General features: G+C 39.9%; 1 long non-coding RNA gene across 1 annotated transcript in view; it reads left to right on the top strand.

Annotated features, from left to right (window-relative positions):
* Positions 1-14,297, top strand: part of LOC103875733 — a 30,413-nt gene extending 16,116 nt beyond the window's left edge. The window contains exon 4 of the long non-coding RNA XR_002515630.2: positions 14,160-14,297. This is a non-coding gene — a long non-coding RNA (uncharacterized LOC103875733). The remainder of the gene's footprint in view (positions 1-14,159) is intronic.
* The last annotated feature ends 391 nt before the right edge of the window (positions 14,298-14,688 follow it).

The raw sequence follows: 14,688 nt of genomic DNA, 5'->3' as shown, positions 1-14,688 counted from the left end.
CTCATTTTTTTTACTCGGGTTGTTTGCTTTCATATTGTTGAATATTAACACTGTACATATTTTGGATAGAACTTTTTTTTTTTTTTTTTTTTTTGAGGCAAGATCTGTCTCTATAGCCCAGGCTGGAGTGCAGTGGTGTGAACTTGGCTCACTGAAACCTTCCAGGGCTCAAGCCATCCTCCCACCTCAGCCTTCTGAGTAGCTGGGACTATAGGCTTGTGCCACCATGCCTGGCAAATTTTCATATTTTTTTGTATTGTAGTGATGCGGTTTCACCATGTTGCCCAGGCTGATATTTTGGATAATACTTCTTAATCAGATGTATTTGCAAATATTTTCTCCCTGTCTGTGGCTTGCCCTTTTATTTTCTTAACAGTATCTTTTGCCAAGCTGAAATTCTTAGTTTTATTGAAGTCTCACTTACCAATTTTTCTTTCATGGATTGTGCTTTTGGTGTTGAATCTACAAATTCGCAACTAAACACAAGGTCACCTAGAGTTTCTCCTGTTATCTTTTAGGAGTTTTGTAGTTTTATATTTTACGTTTAAGTCTATAATCCACTTTGAGTTAATTTTTGTGAAAGGTGCAAAGTCTATGTTAGATTAATTTTTTTTCTTATTTTGCATGTGGATGTCCTGTTGTTCTAGAACCATTTGTTGAAAAGATTAGTCTTTCTCTATTGAATTGCCTTTGTTCCTTTGTCAAAGATCAATTGACTGTATTTATATAGGTTTATTGTTTTATTGGTCTTTTCCTTCACAAATGCCACACTGTCTTGATCATTATAGCTTTATAGTAACGCTTGATGCCAGATAGCGTCAGTCTTTCACCTCTGTTCTTTTACAATATTATGTTGGCTATTCTGGGTCTTTTGCATTTTCTTATAAACTTTAGAATAAAATTATTAATATTCATAAAATAACTCGCTGATATTTGAATGTGGATTGTGTTGAATCTATAGATCAAGTTATCAGGAAGAACTGGTAGCATGAGGAATTTGAGTCTTCCTATCCATGAGCATGAAAATAGCTCTTCATTTATTTAGTGATTTGATTTCTTTCCTCACAGTTTTGTAGTTTTCCTTACATAGGTCCTAAGATTTATACCTAAGTAATTTTTTGGTGCAAATATGAATGGTCTATTTTTTATTTCAAATTCCAGTTGTTCATTGCTTATATATAGGAAAGCAATTACATTTGTATACTAACTTTGTGTTATGTGATCTTGCTATAATTACTTACTATAATAGTTTCAGGATGGTTTTTTGCTGTTGTTGATTCTTTGGGATTTTCCTTCTTTTTCTTTTCTTTTCTTTTCTTTTCCTTTCTTTTCTTTTCTTTTTTCTTTTCCTTTTCTTTTTTTTGAGATGGAGTTTAGCTCTTGTTGCCCAGGCTGGAGTGCAATGGCACAATCTCAACTCACTGCAACCTCTGCCCCTTGGGTTCAAGAGATTATGCTGTCTTGGTCTCCCGAGTAGCTGGGATTACAGGCATGCACCACCATGTCTGGCTAATTTTTTGTATTTTTAGCAGAGACAGGGTTTCACCATGTTGGCCGGGCTGGTCTCAAACTCCTGACCTCAGGTGATCCGCCTGGCTTGGCCTCCCAAAGTGCTGGAATTACAGGCGTGAGCCACTGCGCCTGGCTTCTTTGGGATTTTCTACATAATCACATCATCTGTGAACAAAGTTTTCTTTCTTTCTTCCTTCTCAATCTGTTTACCTTGCTTTTTGTTTGTTTGTTTGTTTGTTTGTTTTTTGGTCTTATTACATTAGTTAGGACTTCCAGTACAATGCTGAATAGAAGTAGTGAGAGGGAGGGGACACCCTTGCCTTGTTTTTGATCATAGGGAGAAAGAATCTAGTTTCCTAACATTAAGCATGATGTTAGGTGTAGTTAGTTTGCAGTTATCCTTTATGAAGTTGAGATCCAGTTTCCCTCTGCTCCTAGTTTGTTTAGAGTTTTTTTTCTCTAAACTATGAATGAATGCTGGATTTTGTCAAGTGCTTTTCTGCATCTGTTGATATAAGCATATAAAATTTTCTTCCTTAGCCTATTGATATGATAAATTACATTAATTGATTTTCAAATCAATTGAACCACTCTGTATACCTGGAATAAAATACATTTGGTTGTGGTGCACAATTCTTATACATTGTCAGATTTCATTTGTTAATATTTTGTTGAGAATTTCTGGATTTATGATTGTGAAAGATATGAGTCTGTAGTTTTCCTTTCTTTTAACGTCTTTGTCTGGTTTTGGTATAGGATTAATGCTAGCTTCATAGAATGAGTTAAGTGTTTCCTTCACTTCTATTTTCTGGAAGAAATAGTAGAGAATTGGTATCATTTCTGCCTTAAATATTCAGTAGAATTAGCCAGTGAACCTATCTGGGCCTTGTACTTTCTGTTTTAGATGGTTATTAATTATCAGTTAAATTTCTTTAATATATTTTGGCTAATTCAGATTACCTGTTTCTCTTTGTGTGGGTTTCAGTAGACTGTGTCTTTCTAGAAAATGTTCTATTTTCATATAAATGATCATATTTGTGGGCATAGAGTTGTGACTAATATTCCTTTAATATTCTTTTAATGTCCATGGATCAGTAACAATGGCCCCTTTTTCATTTCTGATATTAGTAATTTACGTCTTTTCCCTTTTTTTGTATGTCATTGTATTTTATTTTATTATTTATTTATTTATTTATTTATTTACTTTTTTGAGATAGAGTTTCACTCTTGTTGCCCAGGCTGGAGTGCAATGGTGTGACCTCGACTCACTACAACCTCTACCTTTTGGGTTTAAGCGATCCTCCTGCCTTAGCCTCCCGAGTAGCTGGGATTACAGGCGTCCACCACAATGCTCAGCTAATTTTTTGTATTTTTAGTAGAGATGGGGTTTCACCATGTTGGCAGGCTCGTCTCAAACTCCTGACCTCAGGTGATCCACCTGCCTCGGCCTCCCAAAGTGTTGGGATTACAGGCGTGAGCCACTGCACCTGGCTATCATTGTATTTTAATATGCTTTTTTTTTTTTTTTTTTTTTTTTTATAAGTGAGGGCAGATATGTTTTTATATCTTTTTTTTTTTTCGAGACAGAGTCTTACTCTGTCACCCAGGCTGGAGTGCAGTGGTGCAACCTCGGCTCACTGCATCCTCTGCCTCCCAAGTTCAGGTGATTCTCCTGCTTCAGCCTCCTGAGTAGCGGGGATTACAGGTGCCTGCCACCATGTCCGGTTAATTTTTGTATTTTTAGTAGAGATGGGGTTTCACCATATTGACCACACTGGTCTATCATCTGTTTTTTTTTTTAAATAAACTGTCAATTAGTGTACTTTGCCTACTTTTCTATTTTATCTAAGGAGTATTACATAATTAAGTATATTAACATTTTGGCCTGCCATCCATGCTGCAAATGTTTTTATTTCAGCTTATTATTTTTCTGTTAATTTTATGTTCATATTTTTTCATATATAAACTTATTTATTTATTTATTTTTGAGATGGAGTCTTGCTGTGTCGCCCAGGCTGGAGTGCAGAGGCGTGATCTTGGCTCACTGCATCCTCTGTCTCCTGGGTTCAAGCAATTCCCCTACCTCAGACTCCTGAGTAGCTCGGATTACAGGCGCCTGCCACCATGCCCAGCTAATTTTTGCAATTTTAGTAGAGACGGGGTTTCACCATGTTGGCCAGGCTGGTCTCTAACTCCTGGCCTCAGGTGATCCACCTGCCTCAGTCTCCCAAAGTGCTGGGATTACAGACGTGAGCCATGGCGCCCGGCCCATATATAAACTTTAGATGAAGTTTTTCAGTGTTTTTAAATTGTTTCTTCCTTTGCTACTGTGCTAAATAATACCTAACATTTACTGAGCATTTACTGTATGTCAGGCAACATAGTGATTTATATGTATTATGTAAGTTCAGCTTGAACGATCCTTGAGTTAGGTACTATTATCTCCATTTTATGGATCAGAAAACTGAGGCGCAAATAGGTTGAGTATCTTGTTTCTGGTAGGCACATCTAGTAAGTGGCAAGGCTGGGATTTGAAGCTAGTTACTCTAATGCCAGACACTTAACTACAAAGTTCTACTGCCTCCTAGAAAAGCACTCTAAGTTGAAAATGATATTATTTACCTACTTTTTTATGGTTACATATTTTTAAAAAGTTACACACATAAACACTCTACTTTAAAAATGTCTATATATTCAAATTTCGTAACACAGTGTTATATGTAATAGTCTTTGCAAAGTTAAAGGAATTCATTTATTTTGGAACTGAAATTAATACATCACCTGGTTTGACTAATCTTTGGAAAATTCGGCTAATAGAATATTGGAAGGTGTGGGAAGAACTGTAATAGAGACCAGAAAACTAAGCAGTTTTTTAAAAATGCAATTATTAAGTTCAAGAAAAAAGCAAATGGTTAATAAAACATAACCGTAACCAGTATACTATAACATTAAGTTCTGACTGCTATCTGCATGGGCATCATAAAATGAATAATGAATATTTAACCATACATAAAAAGTGAATAGAGGGTGAGGAAATGAAGAATGAAAAAGTGGGAACAGACAACTCTGGTAGACTCAGGTTTGATTTTCTTAGATCTTCCTGACTCACCTCAATATCTGATATTAAACTCTACTGGGGCTGCTGTGAGCAATCTTCTTGTTTCCGGCCCTTACTGCAGCATGTTACTTACAGGGACTATACCTTCCTTAACACATTACCCATCACTCCTCTACTCTACTATGGTGGGTTTTTTTTGGGTAGTTGCTGCCTGTAAGTGAATTTAGAAAGATAATCAGAGGAAGGAGGGTGGGTAGAGGGAAAATGAATAAATTTATAGTCACCAAGTATTAGATGGATTTGGATTGTACACATAATTAACATGGAGAAAAACTGTTTCATTTTCTCATGATCCTCATTTTCTCCCTTGAGACATAGCTGTCACTTCTAGAAATATTTCTTTTTTCTTTTTCTTTTTCTTTTTTTTTTTTTTTTGAGATGGAGTTTTGCTGCCCAGGCTGGAGTACAGTGGCACGATCTCAGCTCACTGCAGCCTTTGTCTTCTGGGTTCAAGTGATTCTCTTGTCTCAGCCTCTGGAGTAGCTGGGACTACAGGCGCGCACCACCACATCCGGCTGATTTTTGTATTTTTAGTAGAGACAGGATTTCACCTTGCTGGTAAGGCTGGTCTCGAACTCCTGACCTCATGACCCACCCGCCTCAGCCTCCCAAATGCTGGGATTACAGGCGTGAGCCACCACGTCTGGCCTACTTTTAGAAATATTTCTGAAGATGAATTCCAAAAGACTAAAACTGGCTTTACTTCCCCCCTCTCATACAAGAACACATTTCTTCATTTAACAAGTTAAATATATAATACTAATAAATAATTCACAATACTCAAAATGAAGATAATAACCTTAAAGCAGAGGAATTATGAAACAGGATAAGTGGCCAGTGTTGTTTCTGAACACAACAATTTCATTTACTATCTAATTTAGCCACATGTTACCTTTCTATTCCTCATTAAAACCCTGGCCACATATTGCTGCTTCTCCCATCTAAGGTCTGTTCTTTAAATAGCACATGGAACTCCTACTGGTGTGACCTTTCTTCTTGGCAGGTCGTCCGAGAATATTAACTGGAGTACTTTCTCCCACAGTTCCCAGAAGAGCAGGACACCTCAATATTCTGAGAAGCTTCACTGTTGAAAGTCTAAGTAGTTTGCCAAAAATGACTGATTTTCTTTAAACTAAGGAAATTTCTCTTGTGTTTGCAATAAGTAGCTATCAAAGGGACATTTATGGTTCTAAATTAGTTTCAGTACCTGTAAAGAGACCCATCCCAGCCAGGCACGGTGACTCACACCTGTAATCCCAGCACTTTGGAAGTCCTAGGTGGGTGGATCATGAGGTCAGGAGTTCAAGACCAGCCTGACCAACATGGTGAATTAGCTGGGCGTGGTGCCACACACCTGTAATCCTAGCTACTCAGGAGGCCGAGGCAGGAGAATCGCTTGAACCCAGCAGGTAGAGGTTGCAGTGAGCTGAGATCATGCCACTGTACCCCAGCCTGGGCGACAGAGCGAGACTTCATCTAAAAAAAAAAAAAAAAAAAACCTATCCCTGAGAGGAGGCAGGCAGTGGGGAGACAGATGTGTTTCGGGAGCATGGAGGGAAGTTATCTGAAAAATGCTGGCTGCAAAGGGCAAGCAGCCAGTCCTGCAGGGAGGTCTCAACACAGTATGACCAAGGGCCCTCTAGGTGGCAGAGCACAGCAAAAGCACAGCAAGAGCATGTGATATTTATTCAAAATCAAGGGAGACAGGCAGGAAACCAGAATGCAGCTTAGTGAGGGCAACAGCAAGGCAGGGCCCCAGTCCCAGCAAGACTGAGCAATGAAATGGCTTTAAAATAACAACAATCTACAGTTATCAAAATTGGGGCCAAAATGGCAGACACCCTGAAATAAACTGGTGAAATGCAATCTTAAAACAGATGAACAAAAAATGAGCTAGAATCTTGGAGACTATTTGGTTGCCTCATATGATTTATAGGACTGGAGCAATGTTGCTGATCCTCATACTGAAATTTATGTCACAGGGAGAAAATATAATTCTAACTTACTAGAGAACCATGATTGAAGCTACTCAGGGCTGAGTGTGCAGAAGTATATCTTTGTCTCTAAGGGAAATTGTAAGACATGCTTGTAGTTAATAAAAGTCATCCATAATTTTTAATCTTTTGTTTTGGGGGTCAGCCAAAATCCTATACCCTAACTATTGTTGTAATCCAGGTGAGTTAAGGCAGTAATCTGAATTGCCATGGCGATTGAGGGTTGGGAAGAAGGTGATGGGTTGAAACAATGATTGGAGTGGAAAGGGGGAAGGGGGCAGGAATTGTGAGCAGGGAATTATTATAAGGAATGGTTCCCTGGTTTCTGCATTGGCTTGAACAACTGAGGGAGCTGGGATGGTCAGATGCCTGAATGCAAAATCCAGTCTCACTTTGTACTTCCTGTGTGTACATGAGTCAATTACTTAACCTCTCTGAGGATATAACAAATTTGAGAGTTCATGTTTTGGTACATATGAGTGTCTACTAATTGTTAAGCCCTACGGTAAGTGCTGAGAGTAATAAGACAAATAGAATACAGCTCTTGAATTCATTGTTTGCAGTCAGCTAGGAGAGACATGCAAAAACAATTCACAAGACACAGTGGGAGAAGCGCTAAAATATCTGTGTGCATAAAGCATTCAGTGAGCCCAGAATAATGTACTCTGCTTGCAAATGTAGGGATAAGGAAGGTCTCATGTAGGTGTGAGGAAAGAAGAATGGACATTGGAGCTAGGCTTGAATGAATAGTTTCACCAAAATAAATTTTCTTTGTGATCTTAGACAAATTAATCTCTCCGAGCCTTAGTTTCCTCATTTGGGGTTAATGATAGTACTTGTCCCAAGGAAAGATGGTTAAATGAAATAATGCATGAAAAATGCTCAGCACAGTGCCTGTTACACAGCAAGAACTCCATGAATGTTCACTATTTTTATTACCATTATTACTTTGGAGAGGCCTGGGAGTCAGTCAGCTCTGATGGACTCAGTGATGTATCAAACTCACAGCTAGTTAGTACCAGAGACTCGACCAGTATCCAGGCTGCCAATTTTATGCTCTAAAATGAAAGGAGAGCTCTGCCCTCATCCAATTCCACTTTTTCCACTGAAGATTAAATTGGATTCTTTTATGTAAAGTGAACACTCCCAAGTGACTTTTCCCCAAGGAAAGTTTTGAATGAAATCATTTACCATTTGTATGAGCTCATATCCAAAATGAGCACCCACTTGGATAGAGCTGATCAGTCTGCAGTATACAATTTCACTTTGCTTACTGGGTATCTCTTTTTTTTTTTTTTTGAGGGGGGAGGGCATCTCCAGTTTTTTCCAGGCTACGTATTTCTCCTATTTCAGCCTTTTAAACTCCCGTTCTCTGCAGCCTATTTCATTGACTTTCATATCAAAGGAAAGTGAAAGCAAAAATAGGTTTTACTTTTAGCAACATGCATTTACTGTCTGTTGTGATTTAGAAGCTCTTTGCTGGCACTATGGAAAGAGGCAAAAACAAAACAAAACAAAACAAAAAACAAACAAACAAACAAAAAACAAACGTAGCCTCCATATCTGAAATAGTTAAAGCAAACCAGATCCATATGAAATAAGAAAACAGTAATTCTAGAACAATGTATAGATATTCTACAGTGATATGGGGTGGATTGAATACATTTTTACAAAGAAGGCAAATTAAATTGGTGTTCTACTGATTTGGAGCTAATGAGGATGTACAGAGAGAAAACAATCAATCATTTATGTGGCAAGCGCCGTGTTAGGTGCTCCCATAGAGTATCTGGAGAAAATGATGTCTGAATTAGCCCAAGAAAATGGTAATGGACTCAGATTGGCAAAGAGAAAGGCAGGCAAGTGGTTCTCATTAGAATCACCAGGTTCTAAAAAAACACAACACAACAAAACAAAAAAACCAAAAAATCCCCAAAACTTTTGTGTCCAGGCTGCACCCTCAGCGATTCTGCCTCAGTTCCTCAAGGTGAGCAGCCCAGGTGTCCAGCTTTATGAAAGTTCCCAGGGGAATCTATTGTGCAACCTGGGCTGAAAACCTCTGCTTTAGAGCAAAGACTGAATGATGACTATGCCCAAGTCCTGGGTGGACAGAGGCAGGCCTGCGGTGAATATTTCTTCTTCCGGATTGCCATGGAAACATGACTTCCCCCAATTTGCCTAGGATGAGAGTAAAGTGAATGCATTGGGTTGTGAATATGTGAATGTTTGCCTGGGGAAGGACAAAGTGAGGATTTGGGAGAAATAATCTTTTGAGATCTTACAGAACTGCTGAATGCTGACACTGGGGTATAGAATTAGGAAGAAACTTAGAGATTTTAAACAAAAATTGTGGTCTCTGAGGAATTAAATGTATGAAGTTGTAAAGCTGGCAAAAGGTAAAGGAGTGAAAAAAGTCTGGAAACAGACAGCTCAGGGCTTTAGGGTAAGTGGTGTCTCTTTGTGAAAACTGCTTCAATTCAACCTCATATGTAAATGAGCATACTCATAGCAGCCCAGTGTGTCTGTTGGGAAAGTGATGGCCCCAAGCCTATATTACAAAAATCATAAGATGTTCATTTTACTTCTTCCTCTTTCTTTGTCCTTTTCTTCTTCCATGCATGCTTGCTTGCACATAGTCATTTCGGTAGTGGGTAGTCATTAATAAGTGATTAACTTCATGTCCTAACCCCCAGGAGCTGCCTGCAAGATTAAAGAACTGGTTTTTCTTTTAAAGAACAATGATCCTCAGGTCACGGAGACCTCCTTGATGGCATCCAGAAGTTCAATTGACCGAGGGACACAAGCAGCTTTCATCATCAGAGAATCTCAACTCCTACATATCTACCTTACTCGTAAAAGCCCCCCAGTTATGTTCAAAGGCAGATGGGGTTTGAGAGGTGCCTCTCGCACCCTCATGCTGTAGCCAATTTGAATAACCTTTCTGTGCTCCTAAGCACTGATGTGTCAGTGTTTGGCTTACTGGCATCAGGTACTCAACCTAAATCTACAACAGTATGAGATAGCATGCAGAGAGCACAGAGTGCCACGCCTGCCACACAGAAAGCAGTAAGCATGAGTTAATATTACTGTTGTTGTTTGAAGGGATCAGGATTCTGTGTGAATGAGTCACAGGTATCCCAGAAGCAGGATTTGCGTAGCTGCTATAAAGAGGGCTTCCCAATGAAACTGGTGTAGGCATAAAGAACCTTGTGTTTCTCGCACAAAGGGAATTGAGAGAAACCACTTCATCCTTAGCCTGCAGGGAGTTGGAGGAAGAAAGGCCTCAAAGAGGCGACCAAAGTGAATGCATGGGGGCCAAAGGTTGGAGACCAGGGCAAGGAGGAAGTGGGTCAGAACAGATGGAACTTGGGCAAGGTCTGTATCTATTTTGGAAACTGAAGCCCAGAACTGGGGCCACAGTGGGGCAGGCTTTCACTTGCTTCCTTTTATGAACCAACCAGCACCGTGAAAAGAACGGGGTGGGATAGACTGAAAGATGACTGAATTGTATGCAGTTTCACTTTTTGGCTGATTATTCCAATTCAAGATTACACGAGCTAATGCATGTGAAAGCATTTCCTAAAGAGCAAAACGCTATGCAAATAGAGTATTAACATTTTTCTTCTGTGTAGAATTTATACCTAAAGATTCCCTCAAGTGATACTAAACTAGTCTGTGCGCTTCAAGCAGGTGTCAGAGCGCAGTGCATCGAGGAGGGTCTGTGGGACTGGGAGTGGCCAAGGGAGGAGCCAAGCAGGGCTGGAGGAGCTGACCCAAGAGGCAGCTCTCTTGTGGATCCCAAGCCTGGAAGAGCAGAAGTTATGCTGAGGGTTTGCCAAACATCCCCAGAGTCTTTTGTTTGGAAGTTTCAAGGATACGCATTTTGTAAATAGTGTTAGATGAAGTGAAAATGCCAAGCTGGAGATAAACAAAAGTTGTGCTTCAAGAGTTTGGCTCCTAGTCCATGTTTATGAATTGTTTGCTGAAATGAAGACAAGTGTGAGATGGTAACATAACACTAAAGCAGGCCAATAAGTCCATGGTGCTATGCTGAAAGTGCGAATAAGACCTTGCAAGTAAGTCCATGGTGTTTTGGATTTGGTGTTAGTGGCAGCAGAAAGCCGCTAATATAAGCCTTGAACGGTGTTCAGGGATCTTGTAAACTACTGAAAAGTGAGGAAATAAATGTGTGTCCAAGGTCATTCATGTATTAAGCGGCCTTTAAAGAGGAACATTTTCACTGTGAGATAATAGTTGCTGTAGTGACTTATTTAAGCAAGATTACGGGCTCTTCTCTACACAGAGCTGTACCTCTCCATTCATGGCACAAGAATGCACAATAGACTTGGTTTTGAAATCAGTCTGCCTTCTGCTAACCAAGCCATGCACCCCAGTGTAGGGCTGCATCTCCTCAGAAAAAGGGACACATTTTTCCACTTTGCACAAAGGCATCCAGTGGGGTAATGGCAGCCCTGTCTTGAACAATCTAAAAACACAATGCATGCATTTCTGCTTAGACAACTTCTCAGGGTCACTTCCAGACTCTGGGCTAAGAACCAATGAAACAAGCAATAAAGCTGAAGAAAAAGAAGATAAAAAACAATCAAAATGTAAAGTAGAGGAAATGAAAAAGAACAGCAAAGTGAGCTGAATCATGAACAGTAGGAAGTCTCGAGATAAGTGGAGGCTGTCCCTACATATTTCTGGTACTTCGAGTAAACATGGAGAGAAAGTTCACAGTGACCTAATCAAGAGCAGAAATGAAAATGGGGCAAAATGCCATGTGGGGACATTTTGCACACAGAAGTAACATGAGTCTGGCACCTCCAGGTTACCAGCAACATGACTGCTTTTTATGGAGAATGAGTAAAATGAATATGCTCCCAATGGTCCTCTGAGTTCTTCACATTCATCCCAACTCCCTTTCTCCTCTGCTCCAGCACTGCAGTGGAACTGGATGGCTACAGTTTACATTTCACATTTCAATTTGGGCAATGGATGAGAACTTCTGTACTATGTTTGCATCTGCAAGACTCTGCTACTCTTGTTTTTAACTTCTGGATGTTCAGGTACACATTGAAGAAAGGAAGTCCTTAACTCTGAGAAGCAGTATGGTCCTGAAACTACCTAAGAAATAGCTCAATTCCTTTCAATTTCCAAGGAAAGCAAAAGTTACACATTAGAAAGCGAGATGACAATACCTAACCATAGAATTTCATTGAGATAGATTAGATTAGCTTCAAGGACATATATGGCTCACAGTATATTCCATGCTTTTCCATAGGCCAGGAAGATTTGCAGCTAACACCCTTCCTAAATTCTTGTCCCTATAGGGCTTTCGTGTGGGACATCATTGATCCCTATGAGTTCCAGCTGAGGAATTTGTGACATATTCTATTCCCCCTTGAGATTAGCTTTTAATAATTCATTTATTCATCCAACATTTAAGAGACCCCAACAGTGTTAGATGCTGGGAACCCAGAGATAACTAAGGAATGATCTCTGTCCCCAAAGTCCTTAGTAAGGGGAGATAAGACATGTAATTTTTAAAAGCCACAAAATGCCATGGTGCCATGACAAAAGTATATCTGGGGGACAGAAGGGACTCCAAGAAGGAAGAGGTGATTCCAGGTAAGACATACTGTGGAAATAAAGCAGCTATGGGGCAAAGAATGTGTTGCAGTTGGGAAGATGCAGGTAGATCAGTTGACCAATTAAAATCCTGTTCTTGGAGCTGGTAGGATAAAGGATAGGTCCAGGTGGAAGAGGCTCAGGTGAAAGTTTTGCTCCTCCTCGGAGCAAAAATATGACCTCATCTTAACTCATTACATTTGCATTCCAAATAAGGCTACATTCACAGGTATCTGGGTTAGGATATCAACATATCTTTTTTGGGGACACAACCCAAGCCCATCTGGGTTGAAATGTGGAGGAAGACCCCAGGAGAAGCATAACTTTCCTTTAACCCATAAATCACAAGACTTGGTTGCCTTATGATGAAGCTGTATAGTTCCCACATATGTCTTCAATGAAGAAAATTTAATGTTTAAGAATTCTAGAACTTGCAGAATTGGGAGTTGCCTGGGAGATGAAATGTTCTCTCCATCACCTTTGGCCCTTGGTGCTGAGTTCATTCGCATGTTTAGTTCTAATTTTAGCTGTGAAAAAATATACTTTAAAACATTAACACATTTATTATTTAGTGCTGGATTTAACTGTTTACACTTTCACTGATAAAAGATTAAAAATATGTCTTACTATACGCTGCTACCTGTAGTTAAAAGAGCTTTCCTGTTTCTCTTTTTCTCTCTTGTTCTCTATTTTTGAAACTGAGTTGATAATCCCCTTGATGTAGAGATGGGGGATTTTCATCAGTACCAGATCATTTCACCTGCCTTTTCTCCTCCGTGAGATTTCCAATTTCCTGACACTTTCTTTTCACTACATTTACCATCCATTTCTTGGTTTGAGATGAGATCCCATGGTCTCTCCCTGTGAACACTACCTCTCAGATACTGTCAGCATTTCTAACTTCTTACCCTGGAGCTATCCACCTGGATCCTTTACCTAAACTCCTGAGAGAATGTAAAGATCCGTTTTGAGATGAATCTCAAACACTGTTAAGTAGGGTAGCATTTCTAAAGTCCACAGAACAGCACAAAGGTCCACCTTCAAGTCACTACCCATTACCTCCCCAAGAGCCATTTTCCCTTCTTTCAGTATGTTCAGGTGGTGAGGAGGGATTTTGCTTCCAAGGAGAGTGGTCCCTGACTCCAGGATGGGCCTAACCAGTCATGGAAATCTCTCTCCCCTTCTCTATTGGTTGTTCTTGGTTTGGGCATTTGACCTTGTTCTGGCCAATAGGTTATAAAAAGAAATCAGCTGGAGATAACCTAAGTAAAGACAAGATTTTGTGTTGTGTTAATTTCCTTGGGCTGCCATCACGAAGTATCACAAACTGGGTAGGTTACAATAGAAATGTAGTGTCTCACAGTTCTGAAGGCCCTCAGACTGAAATAAGGTGTCAGCAGGCCCATGCTCCTTCTGAAAGCTGTACAGGAAAAAAACTCTTTTTTGTCTCTTCTTGGCTTTTGATACTTGCCAATGAAGGGGTTTGGATTATGCCACCCCATAATATGCCACTCTGGCATATGGATTATTTTGACCTGAAGGCAACTGAGAAAAAGCAGACACAGGATGAGGTCTCTGTCCACCTCCTATCTGCCTGAAAGCAGAACATAAGCTCCCCTTGTGAAAGTGTCGCCCTCCACCCCCCTACCAGTAAAGGGATAACGTAAAGGGATAACGTAAAGGGAAAACACCTTATCACTGGAGACAAGATGTCATCCAGAGGAATCTACAAAAACAAAACGTATTAACTAGCTCTCATCTACCATAAGTTTCCCCATATATTTGCCTTCCCACAATTTGCTGCCCCTAGAAGCTCAAAGTCATTTTCCTTTGTCTTGCCAGTTCTCTACAAAATTATTGTTCTTTGCTCAATGCTATGTAAATTCAAGTTCCTTTTTTTTTTTTAGATGGAGTCTCACTCTGTCGCCCGCTCAAGCTAGAGTTCAGGGCTGTGATCTTGGCTTACTGCAACCTCCGCCTCCCGGGTTCAAGCAGTTCTCCTGCCTCAGTCTCCTGAGTAGCTGGGATTACAGGAGCCCACCACCACACCCAGCTAATTTTTGTATTTTTAGTAGAGACAGGGTTTCACCATGTTGGTCAGGCTGGTCTTGAACTCCTGACCTCGTGATCCGCCTACCTTGGCCTCCCAAAGTGCTGGGATTACAGGTATGAGCCATTGCGCCAGGCTAAGTTCAAGTTCTAATCACTCCTCTGAATTACTCATTACTGAATACTCCTGTGTGTCTGTGCAATGCATATTTCAATAAACCTATTTGTTTTTCTCTTGTTAATCTGTCTTTTGTCAGTCTAATATATAATCTTTTTTTTTTTTTTTTTTTGAGACTGAATCTAGCTCTGTTGTTTCCTAGGCTGGAGTGTAATGCCACGATTTCAGCTCACTGCAACCTCCACCTCCTGGGTTCAAGCAGTTCTCCT

This window comes from Papio anubis, chromosome 9 (assembly GCF_008728515.1).
Source record: "Papio anubis isolate 15944 chromosome 9, Panubis1.0, whole genome shotgun sequence".
NCBI classification, from domain to species: Eukaryota; Metazoa; Chordata; class Mammalia; order Primates; family Cercopithecidae; genus Papio; species Papio anubis.
Note: the sequence above shows the minus strand (reverse complement) of the source record. Positions and strands in the feature narration are given on the sequence as shown.